Source organism: Aquarana catesbeiana, linkage group LG03 (genome assembly GCF_042186555.1).
Source record: "Aquarana catesbeiana isolate 2022-GZ linkage group LG03, ASM4218655v1, whole genome shotgun sequence".
NCBI lineage: Eukaryota > Metazoa > Chordata > Amphibia > Anura > Ranidae > Aquarana > Aquarana catesbeiana.
Window position 1 is genome coordinate 665896597 of NC_133326.1, and position 27994 is coordinate 665924590.

Sequence of the window (27994 nt, forward strand, 5' to 3'; positions counted from 1 at the left end):
CCCTAGGTGGTGGCATGTGTCCTAAAAACAATGCGCAGATCCCAACAGCACACTGCCTAGGACAAACTCCACCGTTTCCCCCTATTACATACCAATGTAATGTATGTGAATGGTAGTAATTGTACAGCTACCTACCTGAACTGTATAGAAAACTGAACCCAAGTGTTTAGGGATTAGTCATTGAACAGAAAGCAATTTAGGTCCAGCTCTATGTTCATTCCCAACGGTTGCATAGTTCTTAATTTATAAATCCACTTGGTTTCATTTTTTGAAATTTCTCTTTTCACATGAGTCCCCCTCCAATGCTTGGCAATCTTGTCAATTCCATAGAAAGTGCAAAGTGTAGGGTCACTATTATGGTAAAGTTTGATATGCCTAGAAACACTATGGTTTGGAAAACCTTTTTTGATGTTTGTTAAGTGTTCATTTATTCTAATTTTAAGTTGTCTCGTTGTTCGCCCTACGTATTGGAGGGAGCAAGGAAATTCCAGCACATAGGTTACATGATCTGAATTACACATAATGAGAGGTTTAATTTTGAAATTCTCTTGAGTCACTACAGATTGGAATTGTGAAACTTTCCTGGAGGTTCCTGGCCTTTTCATCGTTCTACACACTTTGCACCTCGTACATAAGTGAAAGACGTATCCATCCAGAAAAGTAGGCAGCTTTTTGGGGGGGTTTCGGGCTATTCTATTTTTCAACCCTGGAGCTCTCCTATAGATGAATCTAGGCTTTGAAGGGATTGAGGGTAGTAAATCCTTATCTTTTAGCAAAATAGGCCAATGCTTTTTAATTATGGCTTCGACTTGTTTGTATTGTCTATTGAAACCTGATATAAAAGCTAGATTTTTAATATATTTTACACAGATAACTGATATAATTAGCTGTAAAGAGAAGGGGAGAGATTCATTTGGTTACAGTTAGCATCAACCAGTGGTTGTTTTTAAATCATCTGACTGATTATCTGTGCCATTTGCATAATATGGGCTTGTGGGAGGTTATGTAATGATGTATAATTACTCAAGATGCATTTTGATATATTTAATTTTTATACATTATGGAAAGTATATGATGTTGTACTTATGCTCCAGCCATTCATGCTTTGTTTTAACTATAACTAGATCAGTATTAGAGAATTTTATATTTTTAATATATATTTTTTATGGATATATTTAATGTTATTTAGATTTAGGGTTTAAACCAGGGGATTGAGAAACATATGAGTGTTGAGAATATTGAGAAATATACACCGATAAAAGATTATGTTTGAGATGACTCTTAGACTATGGTTTAATTAATCCGGTATATAGTGTATATGTGAGAGATATACTTGTATTGTAGATTATATAGGTTGTATATATCCTATATTGCTCATGTATGATCTGGATGACCAGGATAATGCAGCCACGGAGACACGAGCTGTGCACAGGCGCTGTAGAAGGTTCTCTGATATGAGATTGATAGGAGGGTTATAAAAGGAGTGATTGTCATCCTGTGCAGCCAATCCCATGAATAAGTCAGTTTTTGACGAAACATGTCGGGGACCTGGCTGTACGGCAATCATCACCAGTGACGTGTGACGCTTGAAGCCGAACGAGGAAGTGGTGATTCGATATTGTGGCCAGGCACCGAGGAGGGGGTGAGAGCTGAGACTTAACGCCTGCACACCTCGGGTCCGCCGTGACCGTAATCCTACCCTGTGTTATCCATTTGAAAAGCTTGCTGTGATTTGGAGTTTTTTTGCTGGTTTTGGATTTTGTGAAATGTGAGTGTAAAGGTTGAAGAGTGGTAGTGTTTACAATAAACTGGTTTATACTGTTTCACACTATTGGAGCACCTTTATTATTTTACATGTGGAACGATTTCTGCATACACATTTGGATATCGGTTTATCGATTTAACCCTTTCTGTGTGGTTATAAAAGCACTTTAGCCTTGCACGCAAGTGTAGGCATTGGAAGTCGGTGAGTGTATTTCTTAAGGGAGTGGGATCACTAAACACTTTGGTGTGGTGGATGAAATAAGAAGACACAATTAGTCAAGGACATTTTGAATATCAATTTATGGACTTTTTGTTGTTGATTTATTCACATATGAATATCACTTGTCACAGGGTGATTTCATTGTTTTATTACAATATTTTTACATTTTTTCAGTTTTGTTTTAATTAGACAATTCTGTCATAATTTAGCGCCACTGTTTTTTCCTTTTTTCTTGTAGTCACTATTTATTTATTCATTTAAGGATAAAAACACCACTCACATTTTATAATTTCTAAGTGGCAGCTCTGTTTCAGATAGTATTTTCTGTCCTAGGTGCAGTGGTGGGAATTTAAGTAGGGGCGGATTGTTTAAACTTGAATACCAACAGCTATTTTTGAAATTACGCCTAATGCGCATCAGTTGCCCTTTAGATATACCACCTATCCATTTAGGATGGTGACAACTGGCTGTAGGAATATAGCTATTTCTATCAGTCTCCTTGAAAAAAGTTTTTGTACTAATATATCCATCATGTTTTAACAATACCAAGTCTAGGAAATTGTGTGTGTGTCTGTCCCAACTACCAGTAAACTTTAGTCCATATGCATTTTTGTTAATGTTCTCTAGGAAATGGATCAAGCTGTCTTCTGTGCCCTCCTATAAGACAATAAGGTCATCAATATATATTTTATAGAAGGTCATCTCTGGTATATGACTTCCAAAGATTTCCTGTTCTTCACATTGGCTTAACAATGCGTTGGTCTGCACTGGGTGCATACTTGGCGCCCATTGTGACACCCTTTATTAGGTTGAAATAAGAACCATTGTGCCAAAAGTAATTATTGGCCATAGCTAATTCTAGGGCATCTAACAAAAACTGTTTGGTTAGTTCTAAGCTCTGACTTACTATCTAAAGCCTTCTTAGTGGTGGCCAGTACATCCCTTTGTCCCAGACTAATGTACAATAATTCAACATCAATGGTTACAATTAGAGTATTCTCCCCCACAGGATCTCCTTCCAGTAGATTGATTGAATGCTTACTGTCCCTTAGGTAGGATGGATAATCCTGAACCAGTGGCTGCAAAAAACAGTCCACATATTCACATGAACGTGAGAACAGTGAATTAATACCACTTACTTTTGGTCTTCCAGGGGGATTGGTTTTATTTTTATGAATCTTTGGCAATTGGTACAATACCAGTAATCTAGGTGCATCAGGGACAAGGTATCTGGCTTCCTTCTTAGTTAGTATTTCATTTTCATGAGCTTTTTTTACCAATCGTTTTACCAAAGGTCTACGTTTATTTGTTGGGTTACTTTTCAACTTCTTATAAGTGTTGGAGTCGCTAACGGATCTGTCTAGTTCTTTACCATAATCAGCCTTGTTGAGGACCACAATTCCCCCCCCCCCCCCTTTTATCAGCCCTCCTAATCACTATGTCTTTCCTTTTTTCCAATGCTTCTATACTTTTATTAATATTACCTTTCTTATTAACTCTTGTTCTTAATCATTTTAATATCCTCTTCTACCATGGATTAAAAAACTTCTAAATATTGATTTGACTTTTTTTGGGATTGAATATGGATTGATTTCTCAGACCACTATCCTTGTACACCCTGGTGAATGTGTCCCCTGAAATAGCTCTCTCCTCAAAACGTTTCTTGATGTTAAGTTTCCTTATAAATTTCTTTATGTCTATAAAGGCAATAAATTTGTCGAAACCCTTATCTGGGGCAAATTTTAAACCCAATTCCAAAATTCCTAATTCATTGTCTGTAAAAGTGGCATTACTTAGATTGAAAATGCCCTTTCCTATTGGTCTCTTTTCCTTTTTGTTCTTTCTCCCCCCTCTACAACCTCTGGCGCATCTCTTATTGAATCATCAAGTTGCCATTGGGGTGTGCCCCAATGCTGCCACTGGGGACCATCCTCCTGTTGCCACTGAGGAGGGGTCTCCCCTGTCCCTGTGGGACCAAACCTGGGCTCCCATGTAGGCCTCCTCTTCCACTTCAAAAACCTCTTTGGTCCCGATTCTGGTGCCAAGCACCCCTCCCTCTGGGGTCCGGTGAGTAACCCTATCCCCTCCAGTGAAAATCTCCATACTGCTGACTGTCCCTCAGTGGTTCGGTATAATGGCTATGGGGTTGGAATTGATTATGTGTGGGGGCCCTATAGTAGGATCTATCATCCGGTTCATAATATGGATTGGACTGATTGGGTTGGCTCCTATATGTTTCCAGGGGTCTATGTTCTGGGACCATAGGACCCATTCCCCCTCTTCTAACTGGAATTAGGTTACCCCTCCTTCCATTCATAGGCTGGACTGGAGTATTGTCCACATTATTCCCATTGCAAATGGGAGTGGGGCTGGTGATTCTAACCATACCTGCTCGATCTCTAACTGGTGATGATTGTGTGGACTCTACTAGTGCATTTCCCTGTTCCTCTTGCCATCTCTAGACTGTACGTTCACTATAATCCTTAAAATCTCTCTGGTACTTTTTTATCTTCTTATGCTTAGTATCCTTATCTAGTTTCTCTAAAAAAATGTGAATCTGAGTGGACTTTTCCTTATATTTAGAGTAGTCCTGAAATGGACTTACCGTAATAACTCTTTTAATTCAATTATTTTATTTTCTAATATTTGCAGTTTCTTCTTTCTCCTTGAAATAATCAGGTTCAACAATTTATGCTCACTCAGATTGAAAAAATTGTACCACTCTGATTCCAATTCCTGTTCAGAAAAACCGTCATTAGGACCCAAATCCCAACACAGGCATCTACGTACGAGCACCCAGGAATTTAGGAGCAACGCCAGCCACCGGGTGGTTTTTCTCTCCAGAGGATATATCCACACGTGCTTTATTTGGCTATCTGTATTGGGGGTCAACACGCTCTGGTGAGTAGAATGCACATATGAATGTCGTTGAGGAGAAGACACATTAAGTCATGGGTGTTTCTGATCACAGAAGTGTTTTTGGATAACATAGAGTGTTGATGGGACTTTACTTCATATCTCTATTGAGATTATCTGGAACACTATAGAACTTTATTCACGTATCACAATATTTATGTTATATGGATGCACTTGCACTTTATTTGAGCGCGGTATATTAATTTTTTCAGTTTTATCAATGATAAACTGCCTTAAATGCAAAACAGTTAGAGGTGGTTTGGTACTCTGCTAATTCCTCCCCCAATCTGAGCACACATCCTGGTTTATATGATATGCTTAACACTCCTCTGGCTGTACGAACCGTGGGATTCACCATCACACCCTTTGTAGTTTTCCCATCCCCACACTTTCCCTTCGAATCCCTCTATCCACTAATCTCACAGCTGTAAGGCTACATGTTCCCCTATTAGATGACTGTGGTTTGGGTACTGCCGCATAATCGCATAATCCGATATGTCACTACTCCTCCAACAGAATACAATTGCACAAGAGTTGTACCAATTCACTTGTACAGTAGAATCAGATATTAGACAAAATATGTATCATTCTCCAGACCCTCCTATTTTTCTATATGATTGAAGTTACAGACAGTCATCCCATCCTGTGATGAGCGATATTGATGTTAACATTCGAGATTATATGGTTTTCTTTTTTCGTAACTAATATAATTTCTATTGGAAGTTATGTGCCTTACTATACATAATTATGTTGCTTTACTTCTTTGTGATTTACTGTAAGAACCTAAAAAAAATATTGGAAATGAAAAGAAAAGGAAAGAAAGAAAAAAGAAAGAAATAATTACATTGTAGGAGAACTGCAAAGTTCACATATACATTGTAGTTGCTGCTCAGTACAAGGTGTGCCGTCTGCAGACTGGCCAATACATAAATACCAGAAACGTTGCCAGCCAACGTCAATTGTGTGGCCAATCTGGGCAAATCCATGAATCAACCAGCATTCAGATTCTAGAATCCAAGGATGATATGTGGTAAATATAAAAGCAAATACAGTTTGTATATTTCGTGCAGCCCATCAACCATCTACCACCAACATAATACTTAGCAAAATATTTGTACAACACTCCTCCATTGCAGATTTAGGCTGAGGCCATAAATGGATCCCTGAGTCACGATGAAGCCAGGATCTTGACTGGTGTTAGCATAGTATAAGGGGTAAAGGACATAAAATCAGCCCATGTGTAATTATAGCATTGTGTTAGGTAATATTTTATTGAAAAAATAAAATCCAGACCACCTAGTATTAAATGAATAAATAAGTAAAGCAATGAATAAGTACCCAAAAATAAAATAATATTACATAATTTGAATGATCCAAATGGTGTCCTTGTAGAAATATTAGATGTAAGCAAAAAAAATATATACATATAGACAAAAATTATCATTGATGACACGATCACAGCAGCCAATCCCTAGACGACATCCTATCATGACGAAACGCGTAGGGTGGGGCCTGTGATACTGACGTCATCACGTTTTCCTCTTCGGAGGTTGATGGTTACAGCAAGCAGCGAGCGGAGGAAGTTTGAGGAGACGCCGCTCTTTGATCTACTGTGGTACACTGCGCATAAAGATCTTTTATTCTGTAAGTGCAATCTGTTTGAGTATATTAAATCATCTACTTAAATACTGCACTATGGGAGCCTATTCTGTTTATGTTTTGAGTGACACGGATCTAGCAGCTCCAGACAAATATACAGGTTTTTGGGAGACCGAATTCCCTGTGCTTGGTGAGACTGCCTTGGTGGTCAATTAGGTAAAGAGAATACATACTCACTTGGGTGTAAAGCAATTTGGAGAAGGGATCTCTCTTCACGATTTTTCCTTGACATCTTGTTTCTACACCTGTATAAAAATCTACCGGTTAACCCTTCATCACATGAATATCCATTTGGGACTGTGCTTCAGTTTCTCAATTTCCGTTCTTGGGACTCTGCCTTAGTCTTTTTTCTCAGGCTTTTTTCACCATTGCATTTGAGAATTTTTATATGGTGTTAAGATATTTTTTATGCATTCATGAATATTTTTTATTGATTCATCGGTATTCAATATTGTTGATTGCATATTATAATTCTCACAGTTTTGAGCACGTTATTAATGTATTAATTTATTATTTGTTATTTCATTAGAGCATGATATTGGTTAAGGCATTTGATGTGTTTCCCATCTTATTTGGTTGTAGTCTCCCACTTCCACGTATTGGAATTCTACTTCAGTTTTCTATTTTATCAGACTTTTTTCACCATTATCTGCATTTTACCTTTTCCTTTTTCAAGGTATTGGGAATATATTTTGCACAAAGTGCTGCACCCACATTTTTTCCACTTATTTGAGTTTTGTATTTAAGACTTTTTGGTGCTGGCAGCGTTAACCTTTGTGGGTTTTTTTTACAAAAAATTATCATTCACTTGGAAGGGGGACAGTTGTTCTGTGTTATTAAATGAATTATAGTAAAACCTTTGCAATACCATTTTCACAGGTCCACTTAAAACATCAACAAATTAGGTTAAAAAAGCTATCATAGTTTATGTTATTATTTTTTTAAATATTATTTAAAATCCTAACATAAGTACCTAAAGTAGCTGCTATATGGCAACAGAATGCTGGTTAGAGATATCCAGGCTCCAAGGGGTTAATTTACTAAACCTGGATGCAGCTGTGCATGGTAACCAATCAGCTTCTAACTTCAGCTTGTTCAGTTAAGCTTTGACAATAAAACCTGGAAGCTGATTGGCTTCTATACAGAGCTGCACCAGATTTTGCACTCTCCAGTATTAGTAAATCAAAACCCAAATGCGATTCTAGCATTATTTTACAGGTCAGTTGTGTACAATGGGATGTCAATGTTTTAATCCCTTCATGACTGTGGGGTAAAACAAACCTTAACGCCCAGACCCAAGTTTGCAACTTTAAAATGCGTTAGTAAAACTGTAAATATGATTGCAACTACTTAGTGTATCCAGGTGGATCATAACTTGTTTTTTTTTTTAGGACAATTTGGGCTTTGATTTGATGGTAAATGGTAATAAAAAATCTCCTGATTTTTGTATTACAAATAAAAACTGGCTTAAAATAGTAAAAAAAAAGTCATTCTTTAATTTAACGGTATATATTTCTTGCTATTGCCATATATTATCAACAAAGTACAATCCAAAATAAATTCTCCTGCTCCTGACGATTGCAGTGATACCACATATGTGTATGTAATTTGTTGTTTGTACCCGTAGTAGGGCCCAGAAACAATAGTGCACATTTTTTCCTACCTAAAACACACTGACATAGATACTAACTGACAATGATACTAATTTTAACCGCCCGCCATATAGCAGAATGACGGCGGAAAAGTGGTTTCAATACGCTGACTGGGTGTCATATGACGTCCTCAGGATATTAAGCCGCTGCGCACCCCGGGGGCACGCATTGCGGCGATCATTGCTGCGGTGTGTCAGTTTGACACCCCGCAACTCCCATCTAGGTAAAGAGTCTCTGACGGAGACTCTTTACCACATGATCAGCCGTGTCCAATCACGGCTGATCACGATGTAAACAGGAAGAGCCAGTGATCGGCTTTTCCTCACTCGCGTCTGACAGACACAAGTAGAGGAGATCTGATCAGCGGATCTCCTGACAGGGGGGGTCTGTGCTGATCGATTATCAGCGCAGCCCCCCCTCGGATCCCACCCAGGACCACCATCATGCAGCCCAGGACCACCAGGATGGCCATAGACACTGGACCACTAGGTATGCCCCCCCTAGACCCCCTGGGAAATTCAAATCTGTGCCCAGGCAGCTGCCAATCAGTGCCCACTCAAAATGCCTACCACTGCCAGTGCCACCAGGGATACCTATCAGTGCCTCATGTCAGTGCCGCTTATCAGTGCCCATCAGTGCCACGTATCAATGCCCATCAGTGCCCAGCAGTGCTGCCTATCAGTGCCCAGCAGTGCCACCTATCAGTGCCCAGCAGTGCCACCTATCAGTGCCCAGCAGTGCCGCCTATCAGTGCCCAGAAGTGCCCAGCAGTGCTGCCTATCAGTGCCCAGCAGTGCCACCCATAAGTACCCATCTTTGCAGCCTTTCAGTGCCCATCAGTGTCGCCTATCAGTGCCCATCAGTGCCCACCAGTGCCACCCATGAGTGCCCATCAGTGTCGCCTATCAATGGGCTAAAAAATAGGGAACTTTGTTAAAAAGATAAATATTAATAGTACCAATAAATAAATATTGGTACTATTAATTTTATCTTTTTAACAAACTTCCCTATTTTTTAGTCCCGAGGTGACATTGTTATTCCGGCTTTATGGCAGCTGGTCCTTGCTATTGACTAGGTTTTAGCCTCAAAGAACTATTTTAATTGACCACTAGATGGAGCATTTTATATCTAACTAGAAAATGCATTTCCTGGGGAAAATGCGTGGGAATGCTGAATAGCTAAATTGCTAAAACAGCTGAAAGCTGAAAGTATGCAGAAGTTACGCAGAGCCAAAAAACGTACAGAATAAAATTAATAAAATTAAAATTAAAAATAAATAAAATCGAATAACAATAGTGGGACTGCTAAAGCAGTCCCACTAATTATTAGGACTGCCTTTTTTCAAGTTATACACTAGATGGCCTGTGTGTGCCTTGGCAGCTATTTCTACCCACTAGATGTCGTTATTGACGTTTTAGCTTGAAGAGCCGCTATATTTATTTGTCCACCAGATGGTGCAGTTTACATGTAAATGCAATGAGGAATTGCAGTACAGATTTTTATATTGATTTTAATTGATACACTCATTTTTCTTTATTTTGAGATACTATGACATGGTATGTGGGTGGTATTGTAGGATTTTACGAGATTATCTATGTTCACTGATGCAATGTTGGTTACCATGACAGCCGTTCCGCTTTCTAAGTCACCCCCGTGCATCCGACTCTATACCCTTTGAAAAAGTCATGTGAACAGTGACGCAACGCTTCAGGGAGAGAGCCGGGTGATGTCACTTCCGGTGGCGGCCGAGACCGGAAGTCTTCTGAATACACAGCACTGTTTGCTTTTAACTTGGAATGTAAGTTATTTTGTTTAATAAAATTATTACTTTGAGAATTACTACACTATGGAAGCCCTCTCTTTTGCCTGCATGTAAATGAGTTTATTGCCCTGTGATTACAACTACGCTTAGGAGTGTTTGGGAATTGATCGACCAGTGTGTGAATCTACAGAGAGGCTTATTGTCTTGCTACATGAGGTGAGAGGCTGGGGGAAACAGTGTGGCGCATATCGAATGGTGGAAACTTTTCTGGATACTGGCACTTGCACTTTACCGTTGATGACTTCAATTACAGTGTGGATTCCTCGTGTGGATTTTTATTTGCACGTCTATGGGACTTGTTTACTTTATTATCTAAAGACATTGTTTGATGACTATCTGCACTTTTTTGATTTCCATGTGCACATCGATTTTGCACGCTTACTTTGCACATTAAACTTTTTTAGCTTTTTTTGGCAGCTATTTTTATGGTATTCTTTATTACATAAACCGTTTAGGTTTATTTTTTGTTGCATTACTCACAGGAACCTTTTTGCACAGATACATTATTTATTAAGGTTTTGCGTCGTTATATGTTTATTCATTTACATATGATCTAATTAGCTTTAGCACTTGTGATTGCTGCTTTGCACGATACGAAATTATATTTAATTTTTTTTGCACTTAGCACATGCACTTTGAGAAGCAAGTTATTTAGTTATTTATTATGGTACTTATTGTTTTTTAGTAAGTGCCACGTTACCTGCTATTATTGTGCTCAAAAGGTTGCCTACCCCTGGTCTATTATTATATCTAATATCTATTATTTTTTTAATAATAATATTATATATTTTTATTTTTTTACATACTTTTGTTTGTTTACATCTTTCTCTCCTGAAAGCAGAATAAGATACATTCTATGTTTCTCGCCTTGTATCTTTCTCTGCAGAAGAGAAAGAAAACACATGGGTTCCACAGTGACTGATCACTGAGGTAGCCAATCAGAGGCTATCACAGCAATCAGGTGATCCATGTTCTACATCTTAAACCCCTTCCCGCCGACCGAACGCATATATGCGTCCTCGGCTTTCCGGGGTTATACCGGGATGATGCCCGCAGCTGCAGGCATCATCCCGGTACCGTTGTTTTCAGCGGGCGATCGGCTACCCGAGTATAACAACCGATGCGGCTAAAAGCCGCTCGGCTGTTATACCGGGGGAGCGGGAGGGGACATCCCCCCCCTCCCGCCGCCTCCCGCCGCTGTTACCGGGCCTCCCGTGCGATCGGGAGGCCCGGTGTCCATTCGGGAATCTCCGGCGGCTGGGGGCGGGCTGGAACGAAGCTGTGAGCGGCTTCGTTCCAGCCTTCTAATTGTAAACGCGGAAGCGACGTCATGACGTCACTTCCCGTTTACTCGGCTGCCAATGGCGCCGAATTTAAAAAAGTACACAGTATTCAGAATCGCCGTTTTCGGCGATCTGAATACTTTGAAGTGTAAAGGAGGGATGGGGGGTCTTTTAGACCCCCGATCCCTCTATAAAGAGTACCTGTCACCACCTATTACTGTCACAAGGGATGTTTACATTGCTTGTGACAGCAATAAAAGTAAAAAAAAAAAAAAAAATGTTAAACACAATTTATAAAAGTACAAAAATAAATAAAATAAATAAATAAAAAAAAAAAAATTTTTTTTAAAGCGCCCCCGTCCCCGCGAGCTCGCGCAGCGAAGAAAACGCATACGGAAGTCGCGGCCGCATATGTAAACGGTGTTCAAACCACACATGTGAGGTATCGCCGCGATCGTCGGAGCGAGAGCAATAATTCTAGCCCTAGACCTCCTCTGTAGCTCAAACCTGGTAACCGTAAAAAATTTTTAAAGCATCGCCTATGGAAATTCATAGGCACCGTAGTTCGTCGCCATTCCACGAGTGCGTGCAATTATAAAGGGTGACATGTTTGGTATCTATTTACTCGGCGTAACATCATCTTTCACATTATACAAAAAAATTGGGGTAACTTTACTGTTTGGATTTTTTAAAATTCATGAAAGTGTCACTTTTCCAAAAATTTGCGTTTAAAACACCGCTGCACAAATACCGTGTGATAAAAAATATTGCAACAATCGCCATTTTATTCTCTAGACTCTCTTCTAAAAAAATATATATAATGTTTGGGGGTTCTAAGTAATTTTCTAGCAAAAAATACGGATTTTAACTTGTAAACACCAAATTTCAAAAATAGGCTTAGTCATGAAAGGGTTAACCTCATACTAAAAATTCTGTCCTCTTGAACCTTATTCACCCCCTTGATGTATTTAAAGTGGGGTTCCACCCAAAAAAACAAAAATACCTGAAAAATTCTAAAAAAAAAAAAACTAAAAAAACATTTGGATATTTTTTTTTTTTTTTTTACTTACCTCTAAATGCCTGTTGCTAGGGGGTCCCTCGTAGTCTGCCTCTTCCTTTGCCTGGGCTGGTGACATCACTTCCCCCTCGGCACAGGAAGGGCTCGGCTCTGCTCCCTCCCTCCTGTCAATCATCTGGGACCCATTACAGGTCCCAGGTGATTGAGCGGCCAATCACGGCGCGCGGCGCCGCTCGCGCATGTGCAGTGGGTGCCAGGCTGTGAAGCCACAGCCTGGCGCCCACAGTTGAAATGCCGGCGCCGACGAGCGGAGGGGGGGACGAGCGGGGCTTCGATCCCCCGCATCGCTGGACCCAGGGACAGGTAAGTGTCCAATTAAAAGTCAGAAGCTGCAGTATTTGTAGCTGCTGACTTTTAATTTTTATTTTTTTTAATGGACCCCCTGGGTGGAACTCCTCTTTAAAGAATTCAGTCATGTCTCCCCTTTCCCTTCTTTCCTCCAGACTGTACATATTAGGATCCTGAAGTCTCTCCTGATATCTGGATATATATATTTATATATCTTTTATCTCCCAGACCTTTCACCATTTTTGTTACCCATCTCTGGACTGGTTCTATCTTATCAATATCTTTTTATAAGTCAGGTCATCAAAACCGAACACAGTATTCTAAATGAGGTCTAACTATAGATTTATATAGGGGAATCAGGACCTCCTTCCTCCTGCTGGTGATCCCTCTAGATCAGTGGTCATCAACCCTGTCCTCAGGGCCCACCAACAGGCCAGGTTTGCAAGTTAACTGAAATACATCACAGGTGATATCATTTGCTGCTCAGTGATTGCAGTATTCTAGTCTGCATCCCCCCAATGTAATACATAAAACCTGGCCTGTTAGTGGGATCTGAGGACAGGGTTGATGACCACTGCTCTAGGACACAGGACTCAGCACAGAGTCTTGTGGTACCCCACTAGTGGTCTCTGTTCTGAGTGAACCCCATTTAAAGCCACACTCTGGTATCTATCCTTTAGCCAACTGCATATCCACTGAGCCACCCAAGGGTAGCGTGTACAACTATTTTATTAGATGATTATGTGGAACTGTAATAAATGCCTTGCGGAAGCCAGAATAAGCTATGTCCATAGCGCCTCCCTGGTACGAAACATTAGTGATACAGTGGAACCTCGGATTGCGAGTAACGCGGTTAACAAGCGTTTCACAATACGAGCACTGTATTTTGAAAAATCCTAACTCGGTTTGCGAGTGTTGTCTCGCAAAAGGAGCAAGATTCAGGCCAAAACGGTGTGCAGTACCACGTTTGGCCTGAGGTGGGGGGGCGCCGGAGCCAAGCGTAGCCGAACTGCGCCGATCGTAGCTGTTCGGAACGGATCAGAACTGCTCGGAATGACTCGGAAATACTACGTTCCCGAGCCTTTCCGAGGTTTGCTGAGGTCAGCAGAGCTGTCCTCGGGCCTTTCCGGCTCTTTCTGAGGCTCTCCGGCGCCCCCCCGCCTCTGGCCGCATGCGGTATTGCATGCCATTGAAGGTAATGCGGAACAAATTATTTCCATTGACTTCAATGGGGAAACTCGCTTTGATATGCGAGTACTTTGGATTACGAGCATTCTCCTGGAACGGATTATGCTCGTAATCCAAGGTTCCACTGTATAGTCAAAGAATTTATTCAGATTAGTCTGACATGATCTGCCATCAGTAAAGAATGAAATAAATAAATGTATACTCCCTGCACTGAGGAAAATAAAAACTAATAAATATTAGAGTATAAAACCTTGAAATATCCTCGTTATTAACTACCACAGCTGCTATACTCCCCAAAGTGAATGTGATTATCCACCCAGTATGTGACCAAAACAGAACAATAAATATTGTGAGCAGCACTATGAGAAACAAAATACATAATCACTACAAAGGCACTGTGAAGAGTTTGCTGAAAAACAAAATATAGTGCAATAGTGGCAAACTCAAATGTAAGGCATAGAATATCACAAACCAATGTTTACTTAACCGCTTGCCGACCAGCCGCCATCATTATGCTGCGGCAGGTCGGCGCGTTCCCACGAGCCGTCGTAGCTGTACGTTGGCTCTTTTAAGCAGGGATAACAGAAGCACGCCCACTGAACTGCGGGGGAACCGATGCGTGTTCCCGGGGGTCGCGATGACCACCAGCCACGCACGATCGTGGGCACGAGAGCCAGAACAGGGATGTGTGTGTACACACACACACATCTCTGTTCTGTGAGGAGAGGAGAGACAGATCGTGTGTTCCTACTAGCTAGGAACAATGATCTGTCATTCCTCTAGTCAGTTCCTTCCCCCTACAGTAATGCCGCGTACACACGAGCGGACTTTACAGCAGACTTTGCCCAGTGGATGGGATTTCGTCGGACAATTCGATCGTGTGTGGGCTCCAGCGGACTTTGTTTTCTCAAAAGTTGGACGGACTTAGATTTGAAACATGTTTTAAATCTATCCGTCAAACTCGAGTCCGGTCGAAAAGTCCGCTTGTCTGTATGCTGGTTCGACTGACAAAAAGCCACCCTAGGGCAGCTATTGGCTACTGGCTATGAACTTCCTTGTTTTAGTCCGGTCGTACATCATCACGTACGAATTCGACGGACTTTGGTGGATTGTGTGTAGACAAGTCCGTTCATTCGGAAAGTCCGTCATAAAGTCCGTCGAAAAGTCCGCCGGGCAAAGTCTGCCGTAAAGTCCGCTCGTGTGTACGCGGCATTAGAATACACACTGAGGGAACAAATTTAACCACTTGATCTCCCCCTAGTGTTTACTCCTTCCCTTACTCCCTTCCCAAATTTTACATTATAGTTTTGGAAGAGAAAGGAATGCAGATAGCATATAACTAGGGATGAACGAACAAACCAAAGTTTGGATCCTTGAATGTTCGCTCGTACATATGAAAAACCCTGAATACAGCACAAGGCCAAGGTCATTTTTTTAAGGACAAATCCCATAAAATACAATATAATACAATACAAAATACAATATAAAATACAATACAAAACTATCATAGGGCACTTGCACCAATAACAAAAAAAAGAAAGAAAAAATTGTCCTTTAACGCCACATAAAGGACAACTTTTTTCAAATAACATGCTTGCAGAATGCCTTAAAGTTTTTCTAAACCCACAACAGTAAAATCAGTCTGTATATGCAGTAAAGCATGCTTGTTATACTTACTGTTGAAACTAAGGGTTTAGTCCTCCGCATTGTGTAAAAAAGCTGTTTGATCCTGTCTTCTCTGATCCTCCCCTTCTTTTACTGTCCCCAATCCATCTCCTGATAATACAGAGCCTTGGAGGCACTCTGCACATTCTCAGTTTGGTGTGTATTGCTAGAGAGGTTTTTTTTTATGGGGGGAGGGTAAATGTGATTAGCACAGGGCCAATCAGCACTGTCCAGACAGAGGTTCAGGGGTCCTGCAGCCTGATAGGACAATCAGAGGATAATGAAAACTCTTCCTACAAGCTTTAACCAGTGCTCAGCTGGACTCTGATAGAAGTTACAAGAATTCTGATGAGAAAAGATATTTAGCCGTTTCTATTTACTAAATCTATTACATTGCCACGTTCTGCATACTGTGGGAGACCAGATATAGTGAATGCAGGGTCCTGGGTTTAGTAACACCTTAAACCTCCACGTGAAGTAGTGTACCATTCTGCAAAGCAGCTGGGGGATCCCAGGATAGTTATCAGGTATGGATTTTAAGGATCTTCTAAAAAAATTTTTTTTTAAATCCATGTCCCCCCCCCCCGGCCCCGCTGCCCCATGCCAAAATCCATACCTGGTATAGTTGATGAAGGTCTGGTATGGATTTTCAGGAGGACCCCATGCTGTACAATATATATAAAAAAAAAATGCAGTGAGCAGGCAGCTACCCCCAAATCATACCAGATCACATGTACTCAACATGGGATGGGGGTAGGGGGGTACCTTGCCATGTTGATGATGACAAGTGCCTCTTCTCCACATCCCTGGTCTGGTGGATTTAGGAGTATGAAGGGGAGAAATTTATCAGAATTTTGAATACCCCCTTATTTGCAAATGAGTAAGGGCTACATATTACCCCTTACTGTTCATTTGCTAAAAGTGTACATAGTAAAAATTTACCAGGCAATAAATATACATGGTAAAATATACATACACACACCATACATGAAGGCCTTTATTAAAAATCCATCAATTACATTATCCAATGGTGTGGACCTATTGTCAATCACAATGAACAATGCCCTGCTGACAAAAGCCCGAGGATCCTACTCCCAATGGACTCTCATCCCAACTGAGAGCTCCCAGTCTGGCTACTCAAAGTAAACAAGCCAGCCAATGCTGCTTTATGTTACTGACCAAATAATGTCACCCAGGATACCCTCTGTCTTGTTCTCTATGTGAAATAAGCTAACAGGAAGTCATTCGGTGGTGGTTGCAGCAGCTAGAGGCTCCAGCGAGCAAACAGAAAAATCTACCCATTTCATACAACCTATGCCCTACTGACACATCTACTCTTCCACTGCCCAACTGACACATCTAATCTTCCACTGCCCTACTGACACCGTCCACTGCCCTACTGACACCGTCCACTGCCCTACTGACACCGTCCACTGCTCTACTGACACCGTCAACTGCTCTACTGACACCATTCACTGCCCTACTGACACGTCCCTTGCTCTACTGACACCATCCACTGTCCTACTGACACGTCCCTTGCTCTACTGACACCATCCTCTGCCCTATCGATACCGTCCTCTGCCCTACCGACACCGTCCTCTGCCCTACCAACACCGTTCTCTGCCCTACTGACACCATCCACTGCCCTACTGAAACCGTCCACCGCCCTACTGACATCGTCCACCGCCCTACTGACCCCGTCCACTGCCCTACTGACACTGTCCACTGCCCTACTGACACCGTCAACTGCCCTACTGACACCGTCAACTGCCCTACTGACACCGTCAACTGCCTACTGACACCGTCAACTGCCTACTGACACCGTCCACTGCCTACTGACACCGTCCACTGCCCTACCTACACCGTCCACTGCCCAACTGACACCGTCCACTGACACTGTCCACTGCCTACTGACACCGTCCACTGCCCTACTGACACCGTCCACTGACACTGTCCACTGCCTACTGACACTGTCAACTGCCTACTGACACCGTCCACTGCCTACTGACACCGTCCACTGCCCTACCTACACCGTCCACTGCCCAACTGACACCGTCCACTGACACTGTCCACTGCCTACTGACACCGTCCACTGCCCTACTGACACCGTCCACTGACACTGTCCACTGCCTACTGACACCGTCCACTGCCCTACTGACACCGTCCACTGCCCTACTGACACCGTCCACTGCCCTACTGACACCGTCCACTGCTCTACTGACACCATCCACTGCTCTACTGACACATCGCTTGCTCTACTGACACCATCCACTGTCCTACTGACACGTCCCTTGCTCTACTGACACCGTCCTCTGCCCTACTGACACCGTCCTCTGCCCTACCAACACCATTCTCTGCCCTACTGACACCATCCACTGACCTACTGAAACCGTCCACTGCCCTACTGACACCGTCCACTGCCCTACTGAAACTGTCCACTGCTCTACTGACACCGTTCACTGCTCTACTGACACCATCCACTGCCCTACTGACATCGTTCACTGCTCTACTGACACCTTCCACTGACTTACTGACACCATCCACTGCCCTACTGACACCATCCACTACCCTACTGACACCATCTTCTGCCCTACTGACACCATCCACTGCTCTACTGACACCGTCAACTGCTCTACTGACACCATTCACTGCCCTACTGACATCGTTCACTGCTCTACTGACACCTTCCACTGACTTACTGACACCATCCACTGCCCTACTGACACCATCCACTACCCTACTGACACCATCCTCTGCCCTACTGACACCATCCACTGCTCTACTGACACCGTCAACTGCTCTACTGACACCATTCACTGCCCTACTGACACCAATTTCTGCCCTACTGACACTGTCCATGGCTGTATGTTCTGTTCTGCTTCCCCCTGCCTTCTGGAGGGCTCTGGAAAGTAGAATGGGAGAGTCAAATCAGCAGCTAAACATTTATGCACTTCCAGCCAATCCCTGGGGGGGTGCCTAGATTGTGACTGGGAAGGAGCATAAATAATTTGAGGCCTGGAACAGAGGGTGTCAGTGTCAGCGCAGGAGATCCTAGCCTGAAGGGTTGCTGCCCTTCTGGGCAGTCCAGCTGTGCTTTTCTACTGCTCATCGAGGTCCCAGCTATTCTAGCTGGGTGGACCTATTCTGCTGAACTTTGTTGTAGCTGACTGAGGGACTTCTTTATTTTTGATCTGGTCTGGAGAAATCACAGGAGAGATGTCTGGAAGATATTGGAAGGAGGCATCCAATTATACAAGGACATTAGTGAGTGCAGACCAGTGTGTAAGGTCCCAGATACTGTGTGGCCTTTAGGGGGTGAGTGCTACATGTAGGAAATAACACTGCTGACTTCTAGTATAACCCTTAGTATAACAGGCATAGTAGAACAGATACAGATCTGGAAAGTCAGTACATAAGTCCTTATCTGCATACCTATTTGGGGTGAGCAGTTCAAAGCATGAAATCAAGAGAGTCAGCAGTACAGTCAGGTCAGAGCCAAACATACCATTAGTTCACATTGTACAACTGTAAATGGGCCCTTATTATTTATACTACATGAGGATCAAATGGGTGCTGGTACTCCCTCTGTTGTATACCTGGACATGGCTTACTTCCATGTACAGTAGCTGTCAGTCTACATACTAGTGGGGCCATGGGACAATACCCCTGCCTCCCACAATGCAGTGTGCAGAGCTTGAGTGTCCAATGATCAGTCCAAAGGAGGTTAGTGGAAGAGAGAATGCAATAACCCCATGTAAGCAGTTTTACAGAGATACTGTCACTTTGCCCATTCAAGGCAAAGCTACAATATCTTTATAAAGGGCCCATCAGAACCCTTGATACATACCTTTCCAGTGCTCACCCTGCTTTTCTTGCCTCTGTCACAACCAGCACTAAAGTCCTTATGGTCATTTGGTCTTGGATGTTAAGGAAAGTGGTAATTTCACTTCCTCTGTCGTGTGAGCAATTGGTTGCAGGACCCAAATGCTATCACATTGGACAAGGTCACATGCTCCCTTACATCCAGACGCAGCAGGTATTGCCATGGGAGGCAGGAGTGATGGGGGAGTCCTGGTAAGGTGAGCATCATGGTTTAGGGTGGAATCCTTTTTTTAGAGCAGAATCAGCAAGTTGAGGTTGACTGTCTTACTACAATGCTCATTAAGGCAACATACCAGAGTGAACAGGTGTGATAGGGCCCCAAAGGAAAGCCCTTCTGCATCCTGGTTACCTGATGGCAGGACATCCATTATATTTTATCAGCAGTAAAACCTGATTGGATAAACACAGTTTGGTCAACTCAGTTTAAAGCATATATCGCCAGAACACCATGGATACTCTGAATAACGTCCAAAAATTGTAAATTGTGATGTTTAGCGGCCATGCAGTATCCCTTCATCAGGCATGGTGTGCTGGTGATGTATAGTTTTAATCCTAAGAAAACTCTCCTAGAGAAACTGAGAGTATTCTTATAATGACATACCAGAAGGATATAATAAATCAAGATATTCAAATGATATCTTCTATTTTTTTTCTAGAATTAAGGAATATGGTGCTTTCTCCTGTATCATCTTAATGATTAATGGTGTGGGTCTCCTCCCAGCTGAGCCACAGCTGACCCTTGACCTCTTTGCCCTTTGCTTACGCATGTCTTATGCAATGTGTCATATGTGTTTCTTGACCTTTACAGCCTTTGAAGAACCTGGAAACAGATCACTTCATTGAAAATCCATTGTGTGTTTCCAAAACGATTTGTGTGTTTAAATTCACTCATTAAGGTTGCAGGCGTTCTTTGTTTGGAGGGTCATGCTCTAAGCCCAAATCTGTAGATAGACCACACAGTTCTTAAGTAAGAAACCTTCATTAATATGGGGAGGTATCCACTTTTAATTATCGTGAAATTCGGTGAGGAGAGCACTTTAAAAAGAGCACTTTGTTCCATCAGCTCATCGATTAATTTTACCTTGGTTTTCCAAGCTTTGCTGATACCAGTTCGTATACCCATCAACACCGGTAGGGTGCTTTATGAGAGTTATTCAGACAAGTCATTATCTTACTCTTATCTTATCTTGTCTTATTAACTAGAAACCTTAGTAGAAGTGTTTTTTTTTCAAGTTTCCTTTTTGAATAAAGAAAATTATTTTCAATGGTAGTTTTATGAACTGGGACCCACTTACGACAATAAACCCTTTGACTTAATTTTAATATTTTTAAAAGGGCTTTGAATGTTGAGGTAGAATAATAATTTAATTTATATTTTATTTTATTTAGGAAGGTCTAAGAGTTTCAAATAATACAGTTAGGACAGGTAAGTTGTATATTACCCCTCCACCTTTTCTATACTTCTTGTGGGAAATAGATGGGTGGAAGAAACTTCAACTATCAGGTCTAGAAATGTTTCCTTTAATGTCCCCACATCGCCATTTTTGCTTACTTTTTATATACTATATAAATTTTTATTGACCTAGTATTTATACCTCCCATTTACATATATCTTGATTGCTCCCATTGAGTAACAAATATTGGGTTGTTACCCTATTTCCTTTATCTTCCTTAACATTGGGGTTTCCAGTATGTGTGCGCCTTGATGGCTCTGGCTGCCATGTCCCGAAGCTGCGACGCGCACTGAGGCATAATCCCCTCCGCCCCTTCTCCCCCACTCGGGGCGGGCGGGATCCTCCCCACTGCGCATCGACGTCATGCTCCTCGCGCCCGCTGTTTGGCGTCCTCGTGGCGCCTTATAGCGGCTGCTTGAGTTTCCACACTTCAGCGCTTGGTGGGCTCGGTGGCAGACTCACGACCGGCCGCTCTGATTGGTTTGCTGGCTGGATCGGGACGCTTCCTAGCTCCCCTTTGGCAGCTGTCGCTTGACGTTGGGGACTGTTCAGTGACGGCACCCCCCGGAGTGTCCTCTCCCAACGCTGGGTCCCACACGTCGGTCTTTCCCATTACCCATTTGCAACCACACGTCTATTGGCTACATAGCCCCTACCCACACCAGCCAGGTACGTTTTCTCCTCACCTCCATCACTCACTTTCCGACTCTTTTTTCCATCTGTTTGTCCGCTCCCATTTCCCTTCCCCTTCGATTCTATCTAGACTCTTTTTTTCCTTTGCCTCTTTGGCTTTTTTCTTTCTCTCCCTCGATTCTCTCCTTCTTCTTTTCCTTCCCTATTTTCTTCTTTTCTTTTCTTCTCTCCTTTACATTCCCCCATTTGTCCTTTCCTTACTTTTTCTATTCCACTCTCCATTCTCTCTTTATTCTTTCTTCGTTCTTCTCTTTTTCTCCTTCTTTCTCCACCCACTCCCCATTCTACACTTTTCTCTCCTACGTTCTACACTCTGACTTTTTCATGTATACTCACTGCATTACACTGGTTCGCTTTTTTAGGTTTGAATCCTTCTCACTTACTTCCCCCTCTCATTAGGTCACATTCATCACCCATCCACCTTGTTCTCACACACTGACCTGGTCTGGGGGGCTCTCTGTGCTGGTTATGCCGCCGGGACATGCCCCCTCAGCTTCGGACCTTGACATACTGGCTGGCTTGGCGTCTGGTGCTGCGCTGCCTTCGCGCATACATGATGTAAGTCCACTGTTCTAATGAAAGAATGTGAAATACATGTTCTACCATTACCCATTTGTTTTTCAAATGTTTCAATATTGCTATCTCCCCGATTCATAGGTGGTCACTACGGTTATGCTCCTGATGAGTGGCTATAAGGTTCGTAGAGCTTACAACTACCGTTATGTGTACACAATTATCCATTATATGCGTATGAACGTTCCAAATTTACTGTATGTATATGTTTATATTAGAAATCCTTGTCGGAATGCATTGTTTTGATGACTACAGATTATCATTATTGAGCTATGTGCCAACATATGTAGAGCTATGCGCCTAAATATGTAAATATATGAATTTTTGTATCATTTTATTTATAAATAAATCACATTCTTATTCAATTTCTGCTCCCATGTGCCTCATTCAAAGTCCCGCACTTGCTCTCTCCCAATTTTATTACTTCTCTATACTTCTTGTGGGAAATAGATGGGTGGAAGAAACTTCAACTATCAGGTCTAGAAATGTTTCCTTTAATGTCCCCACATCGCCATGGGCATTTTAAAAGATTTGCATGGGGGGGGCTATGTGGAGTCCCCTGGTTAGAAACCAGGTCATGGATGTGACCTTTCCAACCTATGATATCTTTTTTTTTTTATAACAGGGCTGTAAGTAGAAGGAATGAGAAGGTCTCTGCTATACCCTAAGAGAGATAGTGATCCTCCATAGGGTCAGTCGTCCTACAATCTCATACTCACTTTGCCCTTTCCTTTTAGAGGAAACAGAACAAACACAAGACTCTAGCAGTAGAGTGACTCCAGCTTACTCTAATGGCAGAGTGGGCCCAGCAAAGAATTAATGTGCCCTCTGGCATGGGTTTCTGGCACCATCTTGGAAGAGCCTGTGTCTAGTTTTGACAAAGAGTTCTTGTGAAATGTTGGTGTTCATCTTGGGATGCCAGAAGGCTATAAATTATATTTCCTGCCTTATCAGAGTGTCTACAATGGGGAAGTCTAGGTAGGGAAAGGACCAGGTTTGTGTGAGGGACAGTTTGGCACCAGGAAAGGAAAATTACAGAAAGGTAGTATTTAATTTTCCTTTTTCCTGGTGCCTTCATGGCAGCATACGCATGGTCTCACCTCTGGAGATTTTGAGAGAAAGACCTTACAATCTTCTGTTTCATAATAGTCAATTAAGTTTTTTTATTTCAACAGCTTTTTCTTCCCTACTAGTAGCAAGTTCTTTGCCATGGGTATGCTGCCATGAAGGCACCAGGAAAATCCATACTTACCTTTCCGTAATTTTCCTTTATTGGTGCCTATCCATGGCAGCATATTTTCCCTCCCTCGTTCTTATTCTTGTGGCTGGTTTGAGTCTAGTTATGAGAATGGGGCAGGGCGTTGCTCTCTTTCATAGAGTTATAATGGTCCTGTGGGTTGGCTGGGGGAGGAGCAATTACCAAGCGTATGCTGCCAAGTATTCAATTTACAGAACAAGCAGGGACTCCAGAGTAATCTAGTAGCAGAGTGGGCACAGCAAAGTACTAGTGTGTCCTCTGGCATGGGTTTTTGGTACCATCTTGGAAGAGCCTGTGTCTAGTATTGGCAAAGTGTTCTTGTGAAATTTTGTTGGCTGCCTTGGGATGCAGGAAGGCTATAAATTGCATTTCCTGCCTCATCAGAGTGCCTACAGTGGGGAAATCTAGGTAGGGACAGGACTCAGTTTGGGTGAGGGACAGTTCGGCTCTGGTGTTGCCTTACCCCTCTGTCAGAAGGGTGGAAACGGGGCAGAGTGCGATACCACTAAGAGTGCTCAGTGCGAGGAGAGGTTCCCTATGATGGGGGTTTATTGGTGCCCTGAACCCCCCCTAGAGGACCTGTAGGTAGTTTAAAGTGAAGCACAATGCTTGAACTCACTGAGAGCCACAAGTATTGAAGAACTTTAGATATGCACCAGGAATGGAAAATTACGGAAAAGTAAGTATTCAATTTTCCGATATCTGCAACTAAGGCCTCATCCACACCTTTGCTTTTTTAGGTGGGTTTTAGGTGTGGTATGTTTAAAAAAAAATCCTGTTTGCTGCATCTTTCAATGGGAAACACACCTAAGATGCATGTATAATGCACTGCACAGATGTGAACTGGCCCTAATATTGCTACAAACCACAGTTTCTGATGCCCCCACAGTGCTCGTCTATTCCTCTGACCTAGGACTGACAGGCTCAGCAAAGCAGCCAAGCAACATGGTAATATTTGTACATGTACCGCTATTGTTTACCTCAACCTATTCAAGAACCTCAGCCCCTCAAACATACCAGGTTGAGTGTACAAACATACAATATCATGCCATAATATCATGGGAAATCACTAAAAGTAATACTTAGTTCCCGATAGTGGCATTATATCAAGGAAAATAGGCACCAAACCAGGTAGTAAAGGCAAACTTAATGTATTGTCATCCAGTATGGTTGGCAACTAGGAAAGCATAAAATAGATGAACAATGGTATAAACACAATTTAGCATGTAATGTGATTAACGGTTAGGACTAATCATAGGATGACATTTGGCATCCAGATTAGAGTTGCCACCTCATCCCTTTAAACCCGAACACCTTTGAATTACACAGGTTCTGAGGCCTGAACTAAATGCAGATAAGGCACCAAGTGCGTTTAATTACCACCTTAATCTGCCACAGAACATGTGTAATTAATATGTGTTTGGGTTTAAAGGGATGAGGTGGCAACCATAATCCAGATCAGCATAAACAGTAGCAAGGCCACCTCACATGCAGAGGTACTCTCTCTCTAACTCCCTTGGTGCCAAGAAGAGAAACTTTCCTATGCAATTTAATAAAAATCATTTCTCCACTCCTCCTATTGCACAGTGCATATTGGGATCTGTAGTGTAAGGAGTCCATTGGCCCCATTATATGGCTGCTGTCTCAAACTACAACTCATAGAATTCTATGGCCTTGCTTGGCTTATGCTCTCCCCCTGCTGGTCGGAGGAGAATGGTGTAGCATAACGTCACTATCTCAGTAGAAAGAGAGAAGAAGAAAGGGCAATGTCTCCATCTGTAGCCCAGCACCTGGCTACATACACTTTTTACATATGGTGCAAAGCATTGGGAGCAATGTCTTTTGTACTGTTGATGTTTTTTTTCACACACTGTCATGAACTTTTAACTTTAATAAAGTTAACAGGAAGGGATATGTGTAAATTGGATATTGATCACCAGTTATTAATTACAATGGTATTTCTGTGACAGTACGTTTTACTATATAGCGACCCCTGAAAAAGTGACCAATATTACATCACAAAGGTCTCCTCCCAAACATAGTACAAGCTTTGAGACCTCCAGGCAGAGGTCTGCAGGGTCTAATTAGTGAGGTCATTCAGCAGCAAGTCCTGGAGGATGAGGGTGTGAGGGAAGAGGGTGGGAGCAGGAACACTTCCTTCTATTGTGTGCTCAACTGAAAATCTATTCTGCTGCTTATTCAGAGTTCTAGTGTCCCCTTAGCTTTATTCTGCAATGACTCACATACCAAATAATATTTTATTATACAGTATATATTAATAAGGATTTTATTATTTTAATTCTTTTTAATAAAAAAATAAAGAATAATAAAACAATAAATTAATACCCTTACTTTTCCCAGCAAACCAGCATTATATACAGTGCCTTGAAAAAGTATTCATACCCCTTGGCATTTTCCACATTTTGTCAGGTTACAACCAAAAACGTAAATGTATTTTATTGGGCTTTTATGTGATAGACCAACACAAAGTGGCACATAAATGTGAAGTGGAAGAAAAATGATAAATGTTTTTCAAATTTTTTACAAATAAATATGTGAAAAGTGTGGCGTGCATTTGTATTCAGCCCCCCTGAGTCAATACTTTGTAGAACCACCTTTTGCTGCAATTACAGCTGCAAGTCTTTTTGAAGATGTCTCTACCAGCTTGTATATCTAGAGAGTGACATTTTTGGCCATTCTTCTTTGCAAAATAGCTCAAACTCTGTCAGATTGAATGGAGAGCATCTGTGAACAGCAATTTTCAAGTCTTGCCACAGATTCTCAATTGGATTTAGGTCTGGACTTTGACTGGGTCATTCTAACACATGAATATCTTTTGATCTAAACCATTCCATTGTAGCTCTGGCTGTATGTTTAGGGTCGTTGTCCTGCTGGAAGGTGAACCTCTGCCCCAGTCTCAAGTCTTTTGCAGACTCTAACAGGTTTTCTTCTAAGATTGCCCTGTATTTGGCTTCATCCATTTTCCCATCAACTCTGACCAGCTTCCCTGTCCCTGTTGAAGAAAAGCATCTACCATTTTTCACAGTGGGGATGGTGTATTTAGGGTGATGTGCAGTGTTAGTTTTCCGCCACACATAGCGTTTTGCTTTTAGACCAAAAAGTTAAATTTTAGTCTCATCTGACCAGAGCACCTTCTTCCACATATTTGCTGTGTCCCCCACATGGCTTCTCGCAGACTGCCAATAGGAATTCTTATGGCTTTCTATCAACCATGGTTTTCCTCTTGCCACACTTCCATAAAGTCCAGATTTGTGGAGTGCATGACTAATAGTTGTCCTGTGGACAAATTCTCCCACCTGAGCTGTGGATCTCTGCAGCTCCTCCAGAGTTACCATGGACCTCTTGGCTGCTTCTCTGATGAATGCTCTCCTTGCCCAGCCTGCCAGTTTAGGTGGATGGCCATGTCTTGGTAGGTTTGCAGTTGTGCCGTACTCTTTCCATTTTCGAATGATGGAGTGAACAGTGCTCCATGAGATGTTCAAAGCTTGGGATATTTTTTTATAACCTATCCCTACTTTAAACTTCTCCACAACTTTATCCCTGACCTGTCTGGTGTGTTTCTCGGCCTTCATGATGCTTTTTGTTCACTAAGGTTCTCTAAAAAACCACTGAGGGCTTCACAGAACAGCTATATTTATACTGAGATTAAATGACACACAGGTGGACTCTATTTACTACTGTATATACTCGAGTATAAGTCGACACGAATATAAGCCGAGGCACCTAATTTAAACACAAAAAAAACTGGGAAAACATATTGACTCGAGTATAAGTCTAGGGTGAGAAATGCGCAGCTACTGTAAGTGGAAAAGAGGGTCAACAATGCCCATTTGCAGCCTCACTGTGCCCATTTGCAGCCTCACTGTGCCCATTTGCAGGCCTCACTGTGTCCATTTGCAGCCATTGGTCCTCTGAACTTCATACTCAGTAGTTAAGGTTTCCTAGATGCCCCCTAGCTGCAGCCAAAATTTGAGGTCTCTGGACCCAAAGGGTCCTGAAATGACATTGCTGCAGATGGACACAGTTGACCTATTTTGGGGCCCCGTATCTCGGGGCCACTTGGTACTAGGAACCCCAAATTTGGTGTGCAAATCCAGTGGAAATAGCACTATAACATATTCAAAGCTGTGGTTCCTAGATCTAAGTGGCCCTGAGATACAGGGCCCCAAATTCGGCTCTGAAAAGGTCAAGCACTTTTCTGCAGCAGAGAATGACATTTTCTGAACCAACTTTGGGGCCCTGTATCTCGGGGCCACTTAGAGCTAGGAACCCTAGCTTTGAATATGTTGTAGTGCTAGTTCCACTGGGTTTTCACACCAGATTTGGGGTTCCTAGCATCAAGTGGCCCCGAGATACTGGGCCCCAAATTTGGTTTGGAAAATGTGAAGCACTTTTCTGCAGAAGAGAATGACATTTTCCAAACCAACTTTGGGTCCCCGTATCTCGGGGGCCACTTAATGCTAGGAACCCGAGCTTTGGATATGTTGTAGTGCAAGTTCCTCTGGGTTTGCACACCAAATTGGGGGTTCCTAGTACCAAGTGGCCCCGAGATACGGGGCCCCGAAGTCAGTACGGAAA

The 27994-nt window shown here is 42.3% G+C and overlaps 1 long non-coding RNA gene across 1 annotated transcript in view; it reads left to right on the forward strand.

Annotated features, from left to right (window-relative positions):
• The window catches only part of LOC141133442 (uncharacterized), a 79610-nt gene that overhangs the window by 19070 nt on the left and 32546 nt on the right, over positions 1 to 27994 (forward strand). The window contains exons 2-4 of the long non-coding RNA XR_012243077.1: positions 20807 to 20843; positions 21964 to 22122; positions 22222 to 22260. This is a non-coding gene — a long non-coding RNA (uncharacterized lncRNA). The remainder of the gene's footprint in view (positions 1 to 20806; positions 20844 to 21963; positions 22123 to 22221; positions 22261 to 27994) is intronic.